The sequence below is a fragment of the Gossypium hirsutum genome, chromosome A13, assembly GCF_007990345.1.
Source record: "Gossypium hirsutum isolate 1008001.06 chromosome A13, Gossypium_hirsutum_v2.1, whole genome shotgun sequence".
Lineage (NCBI taxonomy): Eukaryota > Viridiplantae > Streptophyta > Magnoliopsida > Malvales > Malvaceae > Gossypium > Gossypium hirsutum.
The window spans coordinates 98,323,830-98,335,925 of NC_053436.1; the positions used below are offsets into that span (position 1 = coordinate 98,323,830).

The 12,096-nt window shown below is 35.0% G+C and overlaps 1 pseudogene; it reads left to right on the plus strand.

Annotated features, from left to right (window-relative positions):
- Positions 1 to 964: 964 nt before the first annotated feature.
- LOC107895309 (mechanosensitive ion channel protein 6-like) lies at positions 965 to 9,544 on the plus strand (annotated as a pseudogene).
- The last annotated feature ends 2,552 nt before the right edge of the window (positions 9,545 to 12,096 follow it).

Below are 12,096 nucleotides of genomic sequence, written 5' to 3' on the forward strand. Positions count from 1 at the left end.
TTTTCTCATTTCCCATGTTCCATTGATAATTACATTACCAGAAGTTTGGTAGAAAGAATCCATCACTAGTTATGACGACAATATGATGTGAAAACCATTTCATTCCCAAAATAGAAAAAGGAAAAGCCAAGACTTTAGTTACCAACTCCAAAATCTAGATACTTCCTTTTTTTCTTCTAAAGAAATCTAGATGCTTCGTGTGGAAGAAACAAAAGAAGCAACGGGGATATAGTAATTAATTAATTAAAAAATTATAAAAATTAGGGGTAATTTGAGTGAATAGTTTAAACCCTGAAAACATATTAAAGTATTATAAAGAGCATGAAAACGAAACCTTTGGCTGTGCCACCTGGTCTAGTCTGGTCTGGTCTTCCTCTTTCTACTCTCTTTTTCTTTCTTTCGTGTCTCTGTGTCCAAAGTTTTAAACAATTTCTAATCTTTGCCACTCCTCCACATCCTCATTACACGCTTCAGCAAGCACTAACAGAATAACCAATTTGTTATTTAATCAAACATACAGAAATTAATTTATCCATTTCTAAATATAGGAAACAAAATGTAATTTAACTCCTAATATAAGGGTTTCTATAATGTATTTAACTCCGTATTCATAAAAAGTAAGATTTAAGTCCATATTCTTAAAAAGTAAGATTTAAATAATTTAACTTTTGAATCCTAAAATTTAAAAATCAATTATTTTTTTCTAAAAAAACAAGTATTAAGCAATATACACATGAAGCTATAGACAAAGGGAAAACACAGAGTTGATTTATGTTGGTCCATTTACGAGTGCTTGTTGGGAAAAGGCGACTGAATAATTAATAAGTTCAAAGTGACTCTCAACGACTTCCATTTTCAATCTTGCACTTTCCTTAGGAGCCAACCAAACGTTGCCATCCTCTCACCTTTTCCACTGCACCAAGAAAAAGTTAGCATCTTTTTTACACTTAATTTTAGCATCTTTTTTACACTTAACTAACTTCATTGAAATTCCTCCAAACCCTTTTTTTTTAAATTAAAAAATTCCTTGGTTCACATTGTATGACTCTTTGTGTGGTTATATTGGTCTAAGATTAGCAAAATCATGGCAGTTGATTCTGCTGACAGGAAAGAATTCATTTTGAAGATTGATGACAGAAGCCACGACGGTAGTATTTCTACTCCTTCCGGTGGAGCAACTGCCGGCGATGGAGGTAAGATTTGGGGTGAGCCAAGCTATGATTTTTGCAAAGACGGTGAGAAAATCAACATTAACTGGAAAAAGGAGAATGCCAACTCGAATGATGCTGGCAGTAGTGGAGGTGTTAGTAATAAGGAAAGTGAAGATTTTGAATTCATGCAAAGCAAACAAGTCCCCATAGAAGATCCGCCATCAAAGCTGATCGGTCAGTTTTTGCATAAACAAAAAGCTTCAGGAGAGATTTCGTTGGATATGGATTTGGAAATGGATGAACTTGAGCAAAAGCAAACCCATGACGACATTTTACTCCCTACAGTTGCTGAAACACCTTCACCTTCAGAAGCTGCTCTTTCTAGGGTGTCCTTCGAGAAGAGCCCTGGAAGAAGAAGACAAAGTAAATGGCCAGCGTCGACAGGGAAAGAAGAGACTGATGGGGTTGCAAAGTGTAATACAAATTCTTCATTCAAAAGGAGTGAAGGTGGTTCTACCCAAAGGAAGTCAAGTTTGTTAGCAACCAAAACAAAATCCAGGTTGATGAACCCTCCTACACCGGAAAGGGGGAAACCAAAGTACGGGAAAATCGGAGTTGGGAAGTCTGGACAGGTAATGCGATCTGGGATTCTTGGAAAAAGCATGGAGGAAGAAGAGGATGACTCATTGCTTGATGAGGATTTGCCTGATGAATATAAGAATGACAAGTTGAGTTTTTTGGTTTTGCTTCAATGGTTAAGTTTGATTTTGATCATTGCTGCTTTAGTTTGTAGTCTTACAATTCCTTATTTAAGAAAGAAACGTTTGTGGGATCTTATGCTGTGGACATGGGAAGTTTTGGTTTTAGTTTTAATATGTGGTAGATTGGTTTCAGGGTGGATTATAAGGATAATTGTGTTTTTTATAGAGAGGAATTTTCTTTTGAGGAAAAGGGTATTGTATTTTGTATATGGAGTGAGGAAAACTGTTCAGAATTGTTTGTGGCTGGGGTTGGTTTTGATTGCTTGGCATTACTTATTTGGTAAGAAGGTTCAGAGGGAGACTAAGAGTGATGTCCTTAGGTTTGTGACTAAAATTATGATTTGCCTTGTTGTGGGTGTGATGTTGTGGATGGTGAAGACCCTCTTGGTGAAGGAACTGGCATCTTCTTTCCATGTCAGTACTTATTTTGATAGAATCCAGGAGTCATTGTTCAATCAATATGTAGTCGAGACTCTGTCCAGTCCACCTTTGGTTGAGATTTGAAGAGCTGGGGAAGAGGAGGAGAAACTTGCAAACGAAGTTGCAAACCTACAGAAAGCTGGTGCTAAAATTCCTCCTGGCCTCAAGGCATCAACCCTTTCATCACCTCAACATAAGAGGCTGATAGGGAGTGGACTGATTCAGAAAAGTCCTCGAGGAAAAAGCCCTATGATATCAGGAGTGCTTTCTGTTGAGAAGGGAGAGAAGGATAAGGGGATAACCATTAAGCACTTGCACAAATTGAATCCCAAAAATGTCTCTGCTTGGAATATGAAAAGGTTGATGAATATCATCCGCCATGGAGCTCTTTCCACTTTAGATGAGCAGATACAAGATTCAACTCAAGAAGATGAGTCTGCAACACAGATTAGAAGTGAATATGAGGCTAAAGTTGCGGCAAGGAAAATCTTCCAGAATGTTGCTAAGCCAGGTTCCAAGTATGCCCATCAGTCCTTTTGCTATGCAATATGTTATGTGTGTATTTATGCATTTAAATTCTTTGTCAATGTTAAATTTCATTTATCGGCTGGTTGATTGTTTCTGTTTTGAAGCTTTTGTTTTCTTATTGCTAATAATTGTTCTCAGGTACATATACTTGGAGGACATTGAACGGTTTCTCCCAGAAGATGAGGCTTTGAAGACTATGAGTCTCTTTGAAGGAGCATCTGAAAGCAGGAGAATTAGCAAGAAAACCCTCAAGAGTTGGGTGGTAAGCATTGGCAACCCATGCATTGCTGCATAATTTACTTCTAATATATTCTCTTTTGCATATATAGTCTGTTGAAAGCATATTCTCAACGTTATATTTTAAACAACACGGAAGACGTTTGATTAGGTCCAAACCTTATTGAAGTCCATTGCTCTTTAAATATTTAACCAATGTTAGGTTATTGTCACATATTTATCCTTGTAGTAACGATAACATGTTAAGAAACTTAATGTACTAAATTTAAGAAGATTGTAAGATTCAAATGAAGAAAATGGAATAAAAAAATAAAAATGCAGTTGCAGCAATACAAGAAAGAGTTTAAAGCTTTAACAGAGAAGAAACTGCAGAGAATAGTTTTTATTTGTATATGTATCTTTCAGTTATTCAGTATTCAGCCCTTTAAATAGCTGAGTTACAACGTAGGTTGTTTCCAAAAATATCAATTCTGAGAATCAGAATACTAACAATTCCCTTCAAAATAGGGATATGCTCTAACTGTGAAACAAATTTATTGAATTTCAAATAAACAAGAAATCAAACTAACGTTCCTTAAGCAAATAACTAACACTCCTCCTTGGTTAAGGAACTGCAAACTCCAATTCTCTGCCTTAGATACTCGAACATGTTGGCTGGAAGTGACTTTGTAAATAAGTCTGCTAGTTGTTCTTCGGACTTGCAGTAAACCAAAGTAACTTCACCATTTTGTTGTACTTCCCTCAAGAAGTAAAGTTTGATGTTGAAATGCTTGGTCTTCCCATGGAACACTGGATTGTTTGATATTGCAATAGCTGCTTGATTGTCAACAAAAATCTCAGTATCGTTTTTCTGCTCCATATGCAAGTCACACATTATCTTTTTCAGCCATAACACTTGATTAGCTGCTGCAGTTGCTGCAATGAACTTTGCTTCTGCAGTGGATTGAGCTACAATCTCTTGTTTTTTTTGAAGACCATGAGAAAATTCCAGAACCTAGGCTGAAACAATATCCTGACGTACTTTTCATATCATCAAAAGATCCAGCCCAGTCACTATCCGAGAACCCATACAACTTGAAGTTTTGGCACATCTCAAACTTGACACCGTAATCAACAGTACCTTTGATATACCTCAATATTCTTTTTGCTGCTCTCAAATGCATTTCACTAGCACAATGCATAAAACGAGATAAAATACTTACAGCAAACATGATGTCGGGCCTTGTTGCAGTGAGATACATTAGACATCCAATCAAGCTTCTATAGTATCCTTCATCAACTTTATCGGCTCCATCTTCTTTCATCAGCTTCTCCTTTTGATTCATTGGTGTGCTCATGGCTTTACATTCATCCATCTAAAATTTCTTCAAAATTTCTTTTGCATATTTTTCCTGACATATCAGCACCTTGTTCTTACATTGCTTGATCTCCATTCCAAGGAAAAAAGTCATAAGACCAAGATCTGTCATTTCAAACACTTGCATCATTTCTTGTTTAAATTTCTCAACCAGCCTTGTATTATTTCCTGTCACCAAAAGATCATCAACATATAGTGACACAATAAGAGTATCTACTTCTTTATGTTTCACATAAAGAGTGGATTCTGAGAAGCTTTTAACAAAGCCAAGACTTAACAAATGAGCATCGATCTTGCTGTACCAAGCTCTTGGAGCTTGTTTTAGGCCATAGAGAGCCTTTTTGAGCAGGTAAACTTTTTCTTCTTCGCCTTGCTTCACAAATCCCTCAGGTTGCTCCACGTATATTTCTTCTTGTAATTCGCCATTCAAAAATGCTGATTTGACATCTAATTGGAACACTTTCCAGCCTTTTTGTGCCGATATTGCAAGCAACAATCTGATCGTATCTAATCTTGCAACAGGAGCAAACGTATCAGAATAATCAACATCATAAATTTGAGCATACCCTTTAACGACGAGCCTTGCTTTGTATTTGTTGACGGAGCTGTCGGCATTAAGCTTTGTTCGGAACACCCATTTGACTCCAATAACTTTTCTCCCTTCAGGCTTTTCTACCAGCTCCCATGTCTCATTTTTGTTAATCATTGTCATCTCTTCCTCCATTGCTTTCCTTCATTTTGGATCTTTTAATGCATCATCATGGCTGGCTGGTTCGCAAACTGCCACATTGCATCTTTGATAGATATCTGAAAGTAGCCTTGTACCTCTAACTGGAGGATCATGTTCTAACTCATTCATCCATTCGTCGGTTGTTTCGAAAGCACCTTTCGGTTCTTGAGACATCTCCTTTTTCCGTGAAATCATCCAATCCCACTGCTCGTCCTCGTTGAAATGTACGTCTCGGCTAATTGTCAATTTTCCGGTTTGAGGATGATAAACCTTGTAGGCTTTTGAAACTGAACTATATCCCACGAAGATGCCAGGAATTGCCTTCTTATCAAGTTTGTCACGTTTAACCTTTGGAACATGAACAAAACATATGCAGCCAAATACTTTAAGAAAGCTAAGTGAAGGTTTATAACCGTACCAAGCTTCGAATGGAGTCTTGTCTTCCAAAGCTTTGGTTGGAAGTCGGTTCTGTAAAAAAACTGCCGTGTTGGCTGCCTCTGCCCAAAATGCCTTTGGCAACTCTTTTTCATGCAACATACATCTAGCCATCTCCATTACGGACCTGTTCCTTCTCTCGCTGACCCCATTTTGTTCTGGAGTGTATGAAGCAGTAAGCTGATGTTTAATGCCAGCTTCTTCGCAAAATAAATTGAATTCTGCCAAAGTATACTCCTTCCCGTTATCGGATCTCAACACCTGAATTTTGCAGCCACTTTGATTTTCTACCATTTTCTTGAACTTCCAAAACACACCAGCCACTTCTAATTTGAATTTCAAGAAAAAAATCCAGCACATTCTTGTAAAATCATCAATGAAAATAATACAATAAATGCTACCTTGTAAAGATGGTGTTCTTTGTGGTCCAGCAACATCAGTATGAATTAGTTGCAACTTTTGAGAATCTCCAAGTTGATTTCGGAAACGGCAGCCTATTTTGTTTACCGAATTGACAGGCGGCACAATTTGGAAGATGATCATCAAGTTCTGGCATTCCTTTTATCATGTCTTTCTTCTTCATTTTCAGCATTCTTTGAAGATGACAGTGACCAAGCCTTTTGTGCCAAATTTCCGTAGTGCAAACTTTGTTGACGTAGGCTATTTGCTCCTCCTCCGTTGGATCAAATGAGAAACTTTTACCCCTCATTTTAACCCGTAAAATCTCTTTTCCAACAACATCATAAATGCAGCAATAGGAATTTTCAAAGGATACTTTAAATCCTTTTTCTATAAGCTGGCCAACACTCAACAAATTTTTATCAATTTCAGGAACATAAAGTACATCTGAGATTGTTTTTGTACCTGAACTTGTTGTAAATGCCACGGTTCCCGACCCTTTTGCGGAAATATAGCCACCATTTCCAATTCTGACCTTCATGACTCTCGGCTTCAAATCCTTGAAGAGAGTTTTGTCCGGAGTCATATGGTTTGTACAACCACTGTCAATCAACCAGCTTTTAGTTGAAAAACTTTTAGTTGAAAAACATGCTGCGACAAATATCTGATCTTCCTCGTCTTGATCAGCCACATGGACTTCTTCAAGCTTCAACTTATTGCTTCTGCAAACCACGGCTTCATGTCCAAGTTGATTGCATTTGGTACATTTAGCATCTGGTCTCCACCAACATCTGAACGGTGGATGGCCTTTCTTTTCGCAGTGCTGACAAGGCGGATAGTCTTTCTTTGATTTTCTACCCTTACCTCGAGTGTGAGTGTTCGAAGAATTTGCTGCAGATGTTACTTGTGTTTTTCTCTCAGTATTCTTGTGCTTTCCTCCTTCCTGGTGCCTAGCTAGCAAAGCTCCTTCTACTATTTGTTCTTGCTTCATGAGTCTTCGCTGTTCTTGAGCTTGCAAAGAATTCATCAATTCTGCCAAACTGAGTTTAGACATATCTTTTGTATTTTCCAAGGTGGTTATTGAAGCTTCATATCTTTCAGGCACTGTTACAAGAATTTTTTCAACAATTCTAGAATCTGGAAATTTAGTGCCAAGTAACCTTACCTTGTTGGCAATTTCATACAATCTGTCTTGGTACTCTTTGATTGTTTCTGACTCTTTCATCCTTTGCAATTCAAACTCCCGTATTAAATTTAGCACCTGCATTCCTCGTATCCGGTCATTTCCTTCATATTCTTTGAGATAGTCCCACACTTCTTTTGCTGATCGGAGAGTGAGAACTTTTGTGAAAACGTTTGTTGAAATAGCAGCAAACAGAGTTGATTTTGCCTTAGCTTTTCGGGTCTTCTTTTCCTTGTGAGTTTTGATTTGGACCATGGTAGGATTGTTCGGCAGCGGAGGTATTTCGTAATCCTCTTCCACGGCCTCCCAAAGATCTAAAGCCTCAAGGTAAGTCTCCATCTTTACTGCCCACAGATGATAATTCTGACCATCAAAAACAGCAATTTGAGAAAAGCTGGTTTCGGTCTCCATTTCACACACAGATCCCTTAAGAAAATAGCTCGGATACCAATTGTAAGATTCAAATGAAGAAAATGGAATAAAAAAAATAAAAATGCAGTTGCAGCAATACAAGAAAGAGTTTAAAGCTTTAACAGAGAAGAAACTGCAGAGAATAGTTTTTATTTGTATATGTATCTTTCAGTTATTCAGTATTCAGCCCTTTAAATAGCTGAGTTACAATGTAGGTTGTTTCCAAAAATATCAATTCTGAGAATCAGAATACTAACAATTCCCTTCAAAATAGGGATATGCTCTAACTGTGAAACAAATTTATTGAATTTCAAATAAACAAGAAATCAAACTAACGTTCCTTAAGCAAATAACTAACAAAGATAATAAGATGTGTGGTCAATTTTCTCGCATGGTATCTGTGTTGAGCTTCTATTAAGTGAATGTTGGTATCGGATTGCTGTTTAAAAAGTAGTGCAATCTTCTATAGATTTAACTGATTCTTTTTGTGGAACCAGAGCTTGCTGTGCTGGATTTATTGCATTCAAATCCAAGGAAAAGAAAACCTTATAATTTAAAATCCTTTGTTAGTATTTTTTTATTACAGGCTAAAGCAAGGCATCCATCCCCCCTTTTTCTTTTTAACTACATCACTAAAATAGAAGTTGAGTTTACAAGTTTAACACTTGCTATTGTGTGTTGTACTTCAATCTCTTAGGTCAATGCTTTTAGAGAACGAAGGGCACTTGCCATTACACTGAATGATACCAAAACAGCTGTGAGCAGACTTCATCGGATGGTGGACGTTTTGGTTGGCATCATCATAGTGGTTATTTGGCTTCTCATACTTGAAATTGCCTCCAGCAAAGTTCTTGTTTTTATTAGCTCTCAACTGCTTCTAGTTGCATTCGTATTTGGGAACACCTGCAAGACTGTATTTGAAGCTATTATATTCTTATTCGTTATGCACCCATTTGATGTGGGTGACAGGTGTGAAATTGATGGAGTTCAGGTACCTCTATAAGCACATGGTTTGGCTTTTTCTTTTTAAGATAGTGTAGATCCTGTTTGTAAATTCCTTTTTAAATCCTTGGATTCAATGAATTTCAGATGGTGGTGGAGGAAATGAACATCTTGACTACTGTTTTCCTAAGATATGACAACCAGAAGGTCATAATCCCGAACAGTGTCCTGGCTACCAAGGCCATCCATAACTACCATCGTAGCCCGGATATGGGTGATGCCGTTGAATTTTGCATCCATGTGAAAACTCCTGCAGAAAAGATTGGTCTAATGAAGCAGAGAATAATGAGGTGAGTTGAAAAATGATACTACTGTCCTTCCCTGCACTGCCTTCATTTACAAGTGTTTTTGTTGTTGATTTATGACAATTTATAGTTTTCTGGTCATGACTATACTTGGAATATGTCTGATTGACTTGATCATTTCTTACTGCAGTTACATCGAGCACAAGAGTGACCACTGGTACCCGGATCCAATGATTATCTTCAAGGAACTTGAAGAGTTAAACAGAGTGAGGATAGCAATATGGCTCACACACAGAATGAATCATCAAGACATGGGAGAGAGGTTCACAAGAAGAGCCCTCTTGATTGAAGAGATGGTTAAGATTTTCAACGACTTGGATATCGAATACCGGTTATATCCAATTAACATCAATGTCTGGAGCGTGCCTCCCATGGCATCTGATCGGCTTCCTCCTAAGTGGACTGGACCAGCCAGCTGAACAAAATAACAAGCAAGCTATAACCCATGTCTTTAATGTCAAAGCTGTGAGTAGATTTTACTACTTGTGACATTGTTTCCTTGATAATTAGCTTAGATGTTTAGCTAATAAATTCATCGTATAATTCGTCTTTTTGGTAGATTGAACAAGTCTGCTGAACTGGATGATACTTAAGCCATGTTTTTCCAAGTCTTCGTTTTTCTTCACTTCAAGTACTCATGCTCGATGCCTGTGCCAAAGTAATATTAGGACATGGGTAGGGAAATATGGTCGTCCAAGGTTCCTCTACATAATGGAAAAACTTGGAAACAAACATGCCTATGTAGGATACATGTATTTAACTCAAACCTGAGTATTCAACACTTGCTCCATTGTCGGTAACATAGGTATGATCCAATGTTAGTCACAAAGTTGAAAGTGAATCTGATACTCATTTGTTCATGGACGCATAAATGTACACAGAGGATGTGTCAAATATTCACATTAATGAGAGAGCTAAAATACTTTTGATCTCCAAATAATTGCAGCTGTAGTTTTCCATCTATTTAACCACAAATCGACTTTGATTTAAAGGTATCCTGTTTTTTATTGGGAGGATGAAAGTTTTGCGTTAAGAGTTCAAATGTCACTTCAATCAACTATTCCCATTATAAATCCCTATAAATAGAATTATAAGTTGTGTTGACATAAAAGGATGTTGCAAATCAGTTTATGATCAAATCAATCAAGATGTTATAACCATCACCTTGTTCTTGCCGGCGCATAATGGGGGCCTCCTTTCTACAAACAAGCCAGAATAGACTGAAAGATCACAACTTCACTGCAAGGCAAAGAGCAAGACGGAACATCCTTAGCAATCCCTTCAATAGTCTTCCAATCCATTTTTGTCTCTGATTTAGGTCCCAATGCTTCTGTTGCCACAATGGCCTCACTGAAACTATGTCCACCATGAACGAAACGAGCAATCTCCTCTGCAAGCCTGGGCCAGCACATAGCCTGGTCTTCCAACTCTTTTATCTCTTCCATGTTAAAAGCGTAAAAGTTTTGAGGAATCTCACCGCACATGCATCTGCAACAGAGAAGGAATACTGGTAAAACTTATATGGAGACAACATCGATGTCTTTTGATTTTCCAAATTTGGTCCCATCACTCCTCAACAAAAGAGGAATGTCAAAGCCATAGGCACCTTCAGCTTGTAAAATCTTCCTTATCAACTCAGTCCCAGCAGTAATATTACCCCAGTGATCAGTCCCCGCCAATTTGCACACCAACACCTTCAGTCTTAAAAAGTATAAAAAGTCGTAACCTTGCAATAACTGATAAGAACAATACTAATTCACTATTTTTTTTTATCCCGGATGTATTTATAAATTAGAATACTATATTTATTCTTTGAATTTTTGTTACGAAGTTTTAAAAATACTATGATTAATATTCTAAAAACAAAATAGTATAAATGTTTATTTTTTAGAATATTTATGTCAAATATTATCCAACTACTAATATTTTTATATTATTTTAATGATATTTTTTTAAAGTTTGTTATTTTTTAAGGTTTATATATAAATATATAGAGAGCTATAATGTCTCATAATTTATAAAATATATATTTCATTTAAATTTTCTTAAATTATTGAATATTTTTGATATTTTTTTATTCAAATATCTCGTAATTTATTTTTTTTATTTTGAAATTATACTTGATCTTATTAATTTAACTTTACAAATTCTTCAATTATTTTTTCTATTATCTTTTAATATACAAAAATTAAGAAAATGATATTCAAGTATGACGGTTTTTTAAAAAGTAATTGTAAGCATAATAAGTATAAATATTCAAATATTTTAACCCATAAAACAATTTTCTCGATTTGTTAAGTTAAAATTTATATATATATAATGGTTTATTCCAAAATTACCATAAAAACAATTTTTGAAAAATATATTTCATTTCTACAAATAAATTACTTTATTTTGAAATTTTGCAATTGCTATATGAATCGATCTCTAACAATTTATTATTCATTAAAAAATTCATAATTTTTAATAGTTTTGATTAAGTAAATAAATAATTAAAGTGTTAATTATAGGAATTGGTTTGTGTTAAGTTTATTTTTCATTTAAATCTTATTGATATGTAATATTCAATTTTTTATACATGAATTTAAATTTCCTATAAACATTCCATGTTCTTTCAAAAAAATTTAGTTAAATCCTTGATTTAAAAATGATTTAAATCTTTATAATAAATAATTAAAATCTTATTTATCTACATAAGTTAATGTTGTTACAATAAAGACTTAAAATATTATATATTAAAGTTTGATGTAACCAATGCTTGATATTTTATTTTTCAATTTACTCCTTCATATAAAACAATGTAAAACATATTTAAAAACATATTTTATTTTTTCTTAATTTTTGGAAACTTGTTAATTTTCCCATATACTTTACTTATGTTACATACATACATACATATATATATTACATTTCATTAAAATAGTTTTGATTTGATATATATATATATAAATAGTTTTCACCATAATTTATTTTAATTTGGTTAATGTAATCGAAAATAGAATTTTTAAACCTAAGTTTCAATATTTTTCACGTAAAATTAACATATTAAAATATTAAAAACATGTTTTTCCATAAAAACATTGTTTAGTAAAAGTAATATAATGTAGTAATCATTGACTAATTATTAATCAGTGTAATAATTAGGTGAATAAAAATATATGGAGGAAGCAAAATCTT